The following is a 13739-nucleotide window of genomic DNA, read 5'->3' as shown; positions in this document are numbered from 1 at the left end:
GTTCAGGGTCATTGAAACAAAAAGAGATTGTGAAGCACACCAAAAGAATCCAGACTGAGAGAATGGGCAGTAAAATTGCAAATGCAATTCAGGATAAGTGTAGAGCGATGCACATTGTGGGGGAGGGAATCTTAATGTCATATATGCACTCAGGGTCAGAACTACAAATGAGACCTTAGGGTTATAGTAGATAGCCCTATGAAAATGTTAACCCAATGTATGGCAGATGTTGATGGGAGTATCTGAAGAGCGGCTTGCTGTGGTCTTCACTGAGACCCCTGCTTTAGTTGTGTCAGCCTGAGCTGCAGGGTGAAACAGAAGGAGGAAAAGACAAAACTACCCGCAAGGTACAGGTTCTTATATGCCCATACTTGACTTCACAAACTAGAGAGATATCCTGCTTGGTGGTAAACGCCTAAGAATTGGAAGTCCTTCCTGAGAAATCTTCACTTGATGCCTTCTCTTCATTCCTGCTGGTAGTGTTAAATGGTTTTATTCATTGTGGATTGATTTTTAATCAAGGTGATTTATATCACTTATTTGAATCTGCAGAAAGGGGCTCATACTTAATATATGCATAAACGGGTGCGGATCTGATTACGAAACCTTGTTAATTTTAAAAACCAAATAATTACTTACACTGCTGTTTTTACAATCGGGCCTTGCCTATCTTTGCCACACTGCATATCTTCTGCATTCATCCCCCCTCCTCCTATAGAGGGAATATGTTTAAAGTATTCCTGAGTAGGGTCTTTCTCATGTCCAGCCTATTGATTTATTTGTCTAAAGAAATTTTTATCCCTTTCTTAAATTGGAAAAAGCTCCAAGAGTAGCTTAGAGAGCAGTAAAAAAAGACACCTTGTGAGGTGAAGCATAGGTGAAGTGGAAATATCTGCATCTGCACACTAGGCATATTTTTATTTTTTATTCTTTCCAGTGTTGCTCTTTCTACTACACTCTGCTTTGGTCCTGCCTCACCCACACAAAACAGACAAAAATGCCATGATAGGTGGAGTATTGAGTTATTGTTCAATTACTGAGGAGACTAGAGCATTAGATGAAAATAAAGTGCTTTTGATTGTAGGCTAATGTATTAACTAATGTATTTGGTAGAAACATTAATTCGGTTTAGATATTACCTATAGGACCAATATGTATATTTACAGGTTTTACACAGATTACTTAATACAATCCATATACAGATTATATAATATTTAATTACTTAATATAATTTAAGAGGAAATTTAGGGTGGAATCCAGTGTTGTGCAAATGAATTTCTGTCCCTCAATGAAATTTCACCTTCCTCTCCTCCACCTGCATCCTCCAGAGATTGTCTCTAGAACAAAAATCTGTTTTGTTTTGCCCGAAGGAGACAGATGCAGTACAAAAATGGTTTAGATAACTTTTTAATGGGATCAAATATGTGGCAAGATTGCAAACTTCTGAAATGCACATAACTTTTTATATCAGTCCTCTGCCTCAAAGCTGCTTTATGGAGCTAAACACCTTTTTGGGGCGTAGGTCCTGTGTGCTGAACAGGAACAACACAAAATCGCTATGCATACGCTGCCCTGGATTGTGGGCCATTGTCTTAAATAAGTAGACGTTTTAAAAGTAAGATATAAATTTCAGCTTGTCTATACTCCTTGGCCTATATGTAAACATTTATTATTCTCATAATTTCTGTTGATCCCAAGATGAGTTTTCTGTTACAAAAACCTAAACTTGTCTCTCTTAAAAATGCAGTAAGGTACTCAAGCACAGGGTAATACAGTGCTTTCCAGTAATTATTTTATTTTATATTAATGACCAGCTACGTATTAAGCTGGGTGGCCTGAGGTGAAAAATTACCCTGCTGCCTTTTCCGCACTCTGTTTTAATAGTGGGCATTCAGTAATAAATACGCAGTTAAGTCAAATAGTTACCTTGAACATTTCCCAAGAGGTGCGATCTTGCCAGCAGAATGCCTCCAGCAAGTTGTGCGTACGTCACACCATAACCATCATATCTTAACTGGAAAATTAAGTGGAAACAGTTTTATACTGACCTCAGCCTTTTGCAGCAGTCAAAGTTGAACAGCTTACATTAGTAGTTTCAACTGGGTTACTCCATCAATTAGTCCATCTGAATTTTTAAATATGACATACCTTTTTTAAAATTGTCAATGTCATCAGTCACAAGGTTGAAGTTGATAGGGCATGAATGTGTAACAAATGAGTAGTGTGTGTTTTATTGGTGTACAGTGGTACCTCGGGTTAAGTACTTAATTCGTTCCGGAGGTCCATTCTTAACCTGAAACTGTTCTTAACCTGAAGCACCACTTTAGCTAATGGGGCCTCCTGCTGCTGCCGCGCCGCCGGAGCACGATTTCTGTTCTCATCCTGAAGCAAAGTTCTTAATCCGAGGCACTATTTCTGGGTTAGCGGAGTCTGTAACCTGAAGCGTATGTAACCTGAAGCATATGTAACCCAAGGTACTACTGTATAGGTAAAGCAAGCCCCAGAGGCTCTGTGGTTTAGATCACAGCACCACCCACGTCTCTTGCCTTATCGGTATAAAGCCATATCAAAAAAGTGAAAGGATTAGCTACCATCATTCCTGGCCACCATTGGTCATGCGGGCTAGGGCTGATGAGAGTTGGAGTCTGGAGGGCATTGTCTTCACCACATCTGTTTCAGAACTCAACTTACATTTAAGTAGCACGGTTTGAACTGTTTTCTTCCAGTGAATTTATCCAAGTCACTGTTTTAAATGTGAGTTTTCAGCTCCCTAGAAGTAAATGGACAACACACTTACTGGTACAGAAACAAAATGTAATGCATGGACAGGCTATAATTTCATTTTCTTATGCTGTATTGTACTGTGTTTGTGTGTTACAGATAGGTAGCCGTGTTGGTCTGCCATAGTCAAAACAAAAAAAAATCCTTCCAGTAGCACCTTAAAGACCAACTAAGTTAGTTCTTGGTATGAGCTTTCATGGTATCTGAAGAAGTGTGCATGCACACGAAAGCTCATACCAAGAACTAACTTAGTTGGTCTTTAAGGTGCTACTGGAAGGAAATTTTTTTGTGTTTGTGTGTGTGAATGATTGTGTGATTTTAAGTAATCTTTTGCATCGGTTGACAGTTCAGCTAGCAAAGTTGATGAGGAACTTCTCCATGTTTATGGAAAATACTGATAATGTCACAAATTTAGATATGAGATTTGAATATATATGAAACCAAGGTTATCTTAAAGTTGCCAATTTTGATTTTTGCAACATTAGCACCCTTGGCTAGGGAGTGGGGATGATGGTAGATGAGCTGGGCCACTATGGAATTTAGATTAGGAGTGGTTCCAGGACAGGATCTAGATCGGAACCCAATGAGTGATGGGTAGAGACAGGGCAGAAAGAGGATTTTACTAGCTTTTCAGACCACAATAATGGATGCATAATGGAACATTGAGTGTGTTTTGTTTGGTGGGACCAATGCAATACTGGCTGTTTTTGCAATGCATGAGATTTAATTTTCTGCCTCAAAGACTCATTTCTGCACATTATCTTGAACCCATGTAAGCTATACGTGTTTTAGTAACTTTTAATAGTTATGAGATTGCACTGTAGCGTTCTGCTTGAAATTTTTCTTAAATTAACTCTTCATGTTAGCAGCCTTTATGCCAAATATTCCCCAAGGCTGTTGAAAAATGGTGACAGCTAGGTGATGTGCAGTGAGGTGGATATAGTTAGACAACTATTGTGGTCACTACTGTGGTCTGGAAGTTCCTTGCATATACACTGACATTTCAAGTAAATGTCCACAGGGAATTGAATATTCAGGACCTAAATGGTTTCCAAATGTGTAAAGAGAATAAGGGTTACGGAATGCTGAGTCACATCTCTATACAACGTAGTGTGGCCCGGGTTTGCTAGGATTGATGCACATTTTATTAAATGACCATTGCTTTTGCTGAAACTAATCAGGATCCTGTATTTATATAGCAGATGGATGCAAGCTTGCATATGAAATAGGATTTGTTCATGTCTGATCAGTCATTTATAAAGTGACTCGAATTGGCTTTGTTTCTCAGTTAAAAATCTTACATTAATTGTTAGTGAATATTAATTGGTCAGGTAACTTTCTTTAAAAAAAAGGAATTAAATGTAAATAAATACCAGGTGAGAACTTTAAGGGGAGGCTGCATTTTGAATAATCAGAGGCCATTACACTGCTATCTAAAGTTTTTCATAGGGTTATTTCAGTTGACCAAACAAAGTACAAAATATAAAGTAGTACAAAAATCATAGCCTCCATAGAACCAGTTGCTTAAGTACATAATATGTATGTTATCACTAATGACCACAAAGTAAGTTGAGATTATTTTGGGATTTTAGATCAGAATGTCCCAGTTTTATCACACTGGCATTCGTGAATCACCATCCTGGATTTTGTCTGCAAGTTTTGCCTGCAAAACAGAAAAATATTATGTCAGTGGTTCATATGAACAAATAGAATTGGAGTAATTTTGTGTTTCACTAAAAAGAGGAGTCCATATACAAAGGAAAGCAATTCATAATAGGAAGCAATTTCCAGCAGAAAGGTCTGAGGCCAAAGAGTTTTGATCACAGAGGGCTTTTAAGTCAAGATGGGCAAAAGCTGTCCAATTGGGGGGGGGGGGGCTTTTCCTGAGAATTCCCCAAAACTAAAAAACGCCCAAAAAACACAGTTCAGAAAAGTTCCTGTAACATTTCTAGCCTCTACCATACACCCATTTCCCTCAACATTAATAAATTGCATTGGGGAGGGGGAAGTTGCCTCTGAGAGTCAAATTCTCAGCTCCCTCCAGTCAAGCTCTCTGAGCATGCTTAAACCCTCCATTGTTCACAAGGAAGGAGTCCGGTGGCATAAAGAACTACTCTTCCCAGTGTCAGCAGTGTAGGCTCCCAAGTGCAGCCAGAATTTCTTCATGCAACGTGAGAAATGACTTAGATCATGGGTAGGCAAACGAAGGCCCGGGGTCCGGATCTGGCCCAATCGCCTTCTAAATCCGGCCCGCGGACGGTCCGGGAATCAGCGTGTTTTTACATGAGTGGAATATGACCTTTTATTTAAAATGCATCTCTGGGTTATTTGTGGGGCATAGGAATTTGTTCTCCCCCCCAAAAAAATATAGTCTGGCCCCCAACAAGGTCTGAGGGACAGTGGACCGGCCCCCTGCTGAAAACGTTTGCTGACTCCTGACTTAAATGAAGTCACCCTCAGCTTAACTGTGGGAAATGTAGTTTTGTGGTGTTATTTTGATTTTGCTGTGGGTTTTTTTGTTTGTTTGTTTGTTTGTTTAGTTCCTGTTGGTCAGTGAGTAAAAAAGGAATAAACTTGAGCAATAAATGTAAGGATATTTTTTATTTAATTCCACAGCTTCCATAGTTCACGTCTGCAAGAAATGCAGGCTTTGACTTTGCTGCTGTCTTCTCTAGTACCCACCCCTGATTCCAGCCAGCCTTTCACAAATTAAGTATGGGAATAGGAGGGAGTGAGAAAAGGGGCAGATGAAATGACATTTATCAGCTGGGATGAAATGGGGAGGTTGATGGGTTTGTTTTGTGTTGGCTAGGGAATTTTCGAACACAGACACGCACACAACACCTGTTCTGAAATCCTCCTTCATTCCTACTTTTACGCATCTGGAATTTATAACGGAGGGTTTTTCCTTAATTGAAATTAGTAGGGTAACGCTTAAAAGGCACTTGGGTTTTGGGGGTTGTGGTCTGTTTGTAAAAGGTTATGTCTGGCCATTTAGGTGTCTGTTTCCACAGTAGTTCTCGTGGATAAGGTGTGGAACAGACAGAAGAGTATTCACACTTAGCAAACAAACCTCGAACTGTCTTTGACAACATTGCTGGTTGGGTGGTCTGTAGAATCTTGAGGACGTTATGATTTATTTGCCGTTTCTGTTCGTGTTACGCACTTCAGTAGGATATTTATATGTTTGTAGAAATATTAAATTTAAAGAAATAAACACATTAATAGGGTGCATTTCTGCCTTAAAATTGACATAATCCTTACACCCCCCCACAATGGATGCTGTTCTGATCTGACTCCCCGAGAGGCTATATTAGAATAGGAGATGATTTACTTCAGAGGTTAAATAAAATTCTTTTTAGAAAACAAAACAAAAATGCAGGTTTGATATGTGCCCTTTCCTAGTAAGATTGAGGTTACAATAATTAACATAGTAGTGAATTTTCCATATTTGTTTTTTGAACAATTTCAAAATTAGAACATATACAGACTTCTTGGCTAAGATCAAGTTTGAAAAGCTACATTCTTTGGAAATATTTTGTTGGGTAGTTACTCAGTTTCGGATCCTGGCTTGTTCTCAGACTATATTTAAAAACTAACCACAGTTCCGCAAGTTCAGACATCATTAGGAATTGTGGGTAGTTAAAACTGAAAGCAGATGCTTCTCATTTCCTGGTGCACAAAACTTGGGGGTAGACTTGAGTACATATACCTGAGGTTCACTGTGGCTTCTTCATGTACTGTAGTTTGAAGCTATTGTACATGATACTTAGTATTACGTGGGAACTGGGTCTGTCTCTCGCTCACCTGATATTTACCAGAGTGAAGACATGGTGGCACCTAGCTCTTTGTATTTCAGAATGTAATACATTTTGCAAACCATTTTGTTGGTTGTTTTAAAGCAAAGTAGGCCTGTATGCCCACTTCTTTTGTCCCATAAATTGTACTTGAAAAAATGAGAGTTAAGATTATATGACAGGTTTAAATAAATAAATTAATTAATTTAAAAATTGTCCAGCACCTTAGAGACCAACTAAGCACACGAAAGCTTATACCCAGAACAAACTTAGTTGGTCTCAATTTTTTAATTTTTTTATTTTGACTCAGTCAGACCAACATGGCTACCTACGTGAATCTATGACAGGTTTGTTTGAGCTAGGATTTGGAAAGGAACCATATTGTAAGGGCAGGATGACTGGGAGCAAGAGGTGTAGGTTCTGTAACTTCAGTGATTTTTATCAGTCATAACTTGTACAATTTTTCAACCTTGTATGCATTTATTTTAAGTGACGGTGACACATATTCAACTCTTTCTGCCCCTCATTGAGAAGATTAACATAGAATTCATACCTGATTGATTCATACCTGATTGATAGGATCATTGTTCTAACACAAGAGGATCTCTGCAATAGGACCAGAGTAGTGGAGGACACATTAATGGATTTCATAGCCATTAAGCCATGACGTATGCTAAACCTGTTGGTTTGCTCCAGGCACAAGTCTTTAAAACCTTGGTTTCAAACCTTGGTTAAAATGGGAACCTTGTTCAGCATGAACTGTAGTTAAGGTAAGGGGCTGGGAGAGGCATACTTTTATATCCCGACCAGGATGTTAAAAGGGTGAATTAAGAATTTTGAAGTGCTTGACACACTCAAATTGTTGTCTACAAATTACTGCATTTCGTGTTCTAAAACAATGTCCACAGATGAACTCTATTTTGGGGCTCTCAACAGGGTGAAAAAGAAATGAGCATGCTGCATGTTTCTGTGTGTATGTGTTGCTGAACACCATAACTTCTCAGGGGTAGGGAACTTCAGACTTAGGAGCTGAATATAGCCTTTCAATGCTTCCAAGGCTTGAGACTCTTGAGATTCTCCTAGAGACACCCTAAAGTCTTTTTACTAGGCTGGCACACGTCCTTAAGCTCAAATAATGCCTTTTGCTTGACTGCATGAAGAATAGAATGGTGTGTGTAGAAATTAGCTTTCTTGTTGTTTAGTCGTTTAGTCATGTCCGACTTTGTGACCCCATGGACCAGAGCACGCCAAGCACTTCTGTCTTCCACTGCCACCTGCAGTTTGGTCAAACTCATGCTGGTAGCCTTGAGAACACTGTCCAACCATCTCGTCCTCTGTCACCCCCTTCTCCTTGTGCCTTCTATCTTTCCCAACATCAGGGTATTTTCCAGGGAGTCTTCTCTTCTCATGAGGTGGCCAAAGTATTGGAGTCTCAGCTTCAGGATCTGTCCTTCCAGTGAGCACTCAGGGCTGATTTCCTTAAGAATGGAGAGGTTTGATCTTCTTGCAGTCCAAAAGCTTATACAAAAGTAAAACTTAGATTTGTTGCTCTGCCCACATTTGTCTTTGGCCTCACCTACCGCGGGCATGTGGCTCTCAGAAGGGAATGTGGCCATTGGACTGAAAACTTTCCTCATCCCTGTTTTAAATGGATCATTGTTGAGGTGTGGGACATTTCACTTCCAGTATGACAGTTAATGGGATTTGATTTCAGCTTCCCTCTTGGGAATAGTTTTATCAGACGCAGCAGGTTTTTAGAATTTTCATGATAAAAAGCTCTTAAAGCAAACATGCATTTATCTTGATTTTGACTCTTGGATATCAAGGAAGTTTTAATGCTGTGATCTTTGACACAGCTTAAATGCAACTTCTTTTTTGAAGCTATTTGGAATTGTAACTTGTTTTTCTCTGGTGTCTCAAAGAAACTTCAGTGACCTTCCTGACAAACTGACGAAGGCTTCTTTTTAGTCCTTCTAAAACAGTCAAAACAAGAGTCTGATCACAATTGTAACAACTTGCATGGTCCCAGTGGAATTGAAGTTTATTCTAGGGCTCAGTTGGGTCAAAGCATTCTTTGGAAAGTGTTTAAAATAAGTTTATGTGGCTGCACCTCAGAACTTGAATTAAAGAAAGATTGAGTGATACATAAAAGTGTATGGAAATGTCTGAGATAAGAATATAAACTACAGTACTGGATAAATGTGACTCTTATAGTTCATTTCTTGCCATTTTGCCTAGTATTAAAATCAAGCAGCTTCTAAGATACATACAGCTGTGTCCATGGACAGTGCCAGGTTTTCTGCTTTTAGATGAACTCCCCTCCTTTCTAACCCCCTCCCAATCAATAAGTTGGGCTGTCTGTTGTTACTTTTAAAGTACCTTGCATATTTCTCTGATCAAATGTTCAGCCTTTTTTAAAAAAACAAGACCAGCAAAATAAATTTTAAAAGTTGAAAATTTGTTTTTCAGGAAGGGTTGGGTTTGGATTATCACAAAGCTCTGCTAAGCAGTGCTGTGCATGCCCTCTTTCCCCCTTAAAACCTGAGGAACAGATTTCTTCTGAACTGTATATCAAGTTTTGTATTTCTGCTCAAATTGGGGCAAACCACAAGCCTTGTGTGTCTGTAGCCACCCTTAAATGCTTTGTGGAAAAAGAGATGTTGGTGACTTAAAAAGAATAAACTTTATATTTTAAAACATTTTATCTTAATGGTCCCTTTCTAATTTAGAAGGATGGAAGCACAATCTGGCAATGTTTTTGAACAGTAATAATTTTAAGAATAGTAAGATTCAACTAAGTTACTGCTTGAGCAGGATAAGGTCCACTTACATAAAAGGACTCCATCTCCTACACTGCACCTCCATGCCCTCAAAATCTGCTATAAATGGTTGAGGGGAAGCCCAAAGCAGGTTTGGGGGAACGCACAAGGGAAGAAGAATGGGGAAGATTCTGTTTTGTGAGCAGAGTTCGTTTCACAAACTCACACCCCACTTAGTGCTACGTTGAATTTCAACCAGTGTTTCCTCGGTTGTACATTGCTTAAGTCAGCAACTAAAGATTTTCTACACTTGTATAAAGTAGTTCAATTTATCATTGTTACTGATTTGGACAGGTTATTGGTTGAACTCTTGATGTAGGAAACATGGGGCATCATTGTCATGGAAAAATGTACACTTAGTAAATATTACAAAATGAAGTTATACGTTCATTGCTGTAATAAGACTCTTTGTTTACTGAACATGCCATAGGGCCATGGTAACACAGACAGAAATAGGGACTTGAGTGCTCCTGTGTTAAAGACAATGATGACTACCTAGCAGCTTGTCAATTGTAGGAATTTTGCACCACTTTGAAATACATCATCACTTAATTGGCTTATCAGTAACTTGGAAGTCCACTAAACATTTGAACTTTGTTACATATCTTTGGATGCAAAGTCTCCTAACAGGGCCAGGTAATAGCTGGGAGCGTATGACACTGCTCAAGAATCACCACTGGCTCCATGTAACTGCTGCTTTTTGTGTCGTACATGCCTTGAATTGAGCCACCTTAATGCTCCTATTATCCTTAACCATTGACAATGCTGGCTGGAGTTAGAGTGCCACACATTAGGCATTCCTGCTTTTGAGAGTTTATACTACTCATCATAGCAAGGGTGTAGGTAGTGAATTGTTGGATAGATTTGCACCTAGTGTTATGCACTCGTTATTAATAATAATTGGGGTTCAAAAAGCACACAGCTGTTTTTGAGCATGCCTCTTTGCACTGTGTATTGGGCAAGCTTCACATCCATAGGATAGCATTACCGACTAGAAAAATTACTGGTGTCTTCATTACAATAGAATTTTTAGTTGTCCAACAAAGTCCTTCATTAAAACTTGCACTGCAAGGCAGTTTATTCCATTACTAGACTGTTGTAGGCTCAGACCAAGTCTTAGCCTCATATGAGGGCCAAGGTCTTTAGGTATGATTTGATGTGCTAAATCCAATGAAGTAAATGAAAGTTGGGAGAGCACAATTAAAATTACTTTCTTTCAAATGGGTTAAGAAAGTGGAGAATAGTTTCATAAATTCAGCAAACTAAGAAAGAGCAGCCGGAAAACCTTTTTAATTTTGACAGGTACTGCACATAACGTCTTTTGGCTGGTGTGGAATGTTGTATTGACTTTTCTTTCTAGCCACACTAAGGAGAATGTATGCTTCTCAAAGGGTTATGTTTAAGCATAAAAGTGACTACAAAATAATAGATCTGTTATATAATCAAGGTGTATAGGCTTCAAAACAGACCATTGTCAATTAATAGGAATATTATTGGGACCACGGTGGTGAAGGAAAAGCATAATTAACAGCATAATCCTGTATATGTCTACTTAGAAGTAAGTCTGACTGAGTTCAGTGAGGATTACTCTCAGGTTATAGGGTTGCTCTCTTGATGTTTTTGGATTGGTGGGTATCATGCACTGAGGTCTATAGGGAGATGCAGAGTGGCTTTTGTAGAACAATGGTTTTAATCCATAATACTGAACAGATCACACAATAATACATCCCATTAAGCAGAACTTTGGCTTAGAAGGAGTACACAGCAGCTTTGCTCCCACTTACCGCTGTACTATGCTCAGCATGTCATTCAAATCTGGACTTGAGGTTAAGCTCTCTCCAGATGAACTACAAGCTTGTAAACCAAGGTTAGTTCAGATAAATGATACTTTAATATTAAGAACGTTTTAGCCTTCAGATGATAATATTGAACATGTTTGCTTACTCCCCTGGATTTGTCAGGAGAGTTAGCATTATGTTCTGAATTAAGAGCCATCACTTTAAGTACTGGGAAATACTCTTTGTAATAGATCAGCAGAAAAGAGGGTGCTTAATAATCAGGGCAAAATATGTTTCTAAACTAAAGAGTTGAATTACCATTAAGCTAAATGCTGAACCCAAAGTAAAACAATAAGGAGCTCCTGATAGAGGGGTGCCTTGGAAGGAAGCAGTCTAGGCCTAAAGACTCCATACAATCCCTACTTTTTATGGGAATTCCCAACCACCTAAAGAATGTCTACTGTGTAGAACACTTATTAGCTTTGGGGGATGACAGCAAGTATTTCCTCTTTCATAATGACATGGTGTCTCCAGAGTGCAATTTTGGTCCTGAATTTTAGTGTTTTCAAGGTGACAAGGGTAACCAGATATATGCATATTTCGTCTAATCTACTTGTGAGTTCAGCTTCTTTCACTGTATATAATGGCTATCTTTGTGCCATGTTGCCTTCTGCTTCCTTCACCCTAGTTGTGATGATTGACATCTCTGTAGGTCTGGTTCTTCCTCCGCCTCAATAACAATAGTTGCAGCTCTTCCATGATAATGCAGCAGCTGGAGGCTTAAGAGTTAGGCAGCTAGTTTTTGGCCTAGGTACATACTATACAGATTCAGTTTGCAAAAGAATATGCCTTTTCAGTAGCTGGGGAACTCATGTTGCACTCGTGTCCTGCTGGTGGACTTCCCAGAGGCATCTGAATGGACACTCTGGGAACAGAATGTACTAGGCTTAGGTATTTAGGATTTCACCAGATCTTATAGCATTTGTGTGTCAGTGCAAGTTCTTTAGTTCTTAGCTTTTCCACTTTTGAAGCTGCAGATGGGTTTTTCTTTCCTCCAGAAAGTGGTTGCACACACTCATTAGTGTGAATGTAAGTTGTCAGGGAACTGCCATCGGAGCCAAGAGGAGAGGTAAGGCTCCCCAATGATGCCAGAGAGGGAACTAGCAAGGAGAGAGGGAGAGCTTCCGCTGGGGAAGGAAATCAAGGTGACACCAGGAAGAAAGGGGAGGCTGAGAGTACTTCGGAGGGAAGGCTCCGAGACTCTTCCAGTGAGATCAGCGGGGAGAGCACAGGACCTCCGCTTGGCACGCCTACGCTGCGCAGAAAGCTTCCGCGCAGAGAAGCTAGGAGGAGACTTGGGGTCAAGGAATTTTTATGTTGGAAGAAGTTCAGGAAACGCCCACTGACGGATACTGCCAGTGACTGAGACAGCCGCGTGGTAAGGGCTGTCAAGCCAGGGAAAGGTTTAGCCATACAACCAGCTTGGAGCAGTTTGTGGCTTACGCACAAGCAACCCCAATTCCCATTACATAAGTAAATTTTATCAGTCTTGCACTTGTGTTTGTTAAACTGTTTCCTGCAGTCTGTGCACTAGTTTGATTAAAAGTAAGGTGGAATAGGAACACCTTTCAGTACTTTTGACACCCGTATTCTTTCATGGAAGTATCCTCCTTGCCATCGTACATTGCCATTAAACTCCTTTACAGTGCAATAACCTGGCTTCTGAAGTTAAGTGAGTTAGTATTTTGACCATATATTTTTTTTAAAAAAATTGAATCGTGAAAGGAACTGATTCTAATTATAAAATAAATACAAGTCAGTAACATTTAATCCAGGAATGGGGAACGCGTGGCTAGATTACAGCTCCCATCATCACCTATCATAGGCTATTCTGGTTGGGGCTGAAGGGCTCTCCATTCTGTTTTAGTATTGTGAGGGCAATAGGCAAAGCAATACACTGGCTATTCTTTTTTTTTAAGAATAATCCAGCCACAGTCTGGATTGATCACAGGATCCAAAAGAATGTTGTACTAGGAAACACCCAAGAGTTCTATAATACATGTTCATTCTTAATAATTCAAAGCAAATGTGATGTGCCATATCATGCTCTAGACATCTTTAGTATCCATTTGTGTGCACTTCCATGAATGTGCACTAGGTTTAAGATGCCTTCATCCCATACTCAGATACTTCTATAGACTCAGGAAATCTAGTCGCAGAATAACCTTTTGGTTTCACTTTTTGGAATGTGAATATTTGAAGAGAAGTATTTCTACACACCTTTTTTACTCCTGCAAGCTACCGTAGCAGAAATGTTTAGAGCAGAGCGCATTTTTATTTGCTCCTGATATTTTATTGCTGGCAATAATTATTTGTAGCTTCTTACTGTATACAGTAATTTTGCATTGGTACAATCAGAAATGATCTCAAAAAGCCTGCCTGACTACATGAAGAAACTTTTCATCTGTCTGTGTGCGAGCCAGTGATAATTTTCTCTGTCCCAAACTCTCCTACAAGATTGAGAGAATTTTTTCTCTTACTCGGAGGGGAGTTGTATGGAAAAC

The 13739-nt window shown here is 39.4% G+C and overlaps 1 protein-coding gene across 6 annotated transcripts in view; it reads left to right on the top strand.

Annotated features, from left to right (window-relative positions):
- The window catches only part of GNAS (GNAS complex locus), a 172064-nt gene that overhangs the window by 90582 nt on the left and 67743 nt on the right, over nt 1-13739 (top strand). The window lies entirely within an intron of this gene.

The sequence above is a fragment of the Podarcis melisellensis genome, assembly GCF_964234715.1.
Source record: "Podarcis melisellensis genome assembly, chromosome: 6".
NCBI lineage: Eukaryota > Metazoa > Chordata > Lepidosauria > Squamata > Lacertidae > Podarcis > Podarcis melisellensis.
Note: the sequence above shows the minus strand (reverse complement) of the source record. Positions and strands in the feature narration are given on the sequence as shown.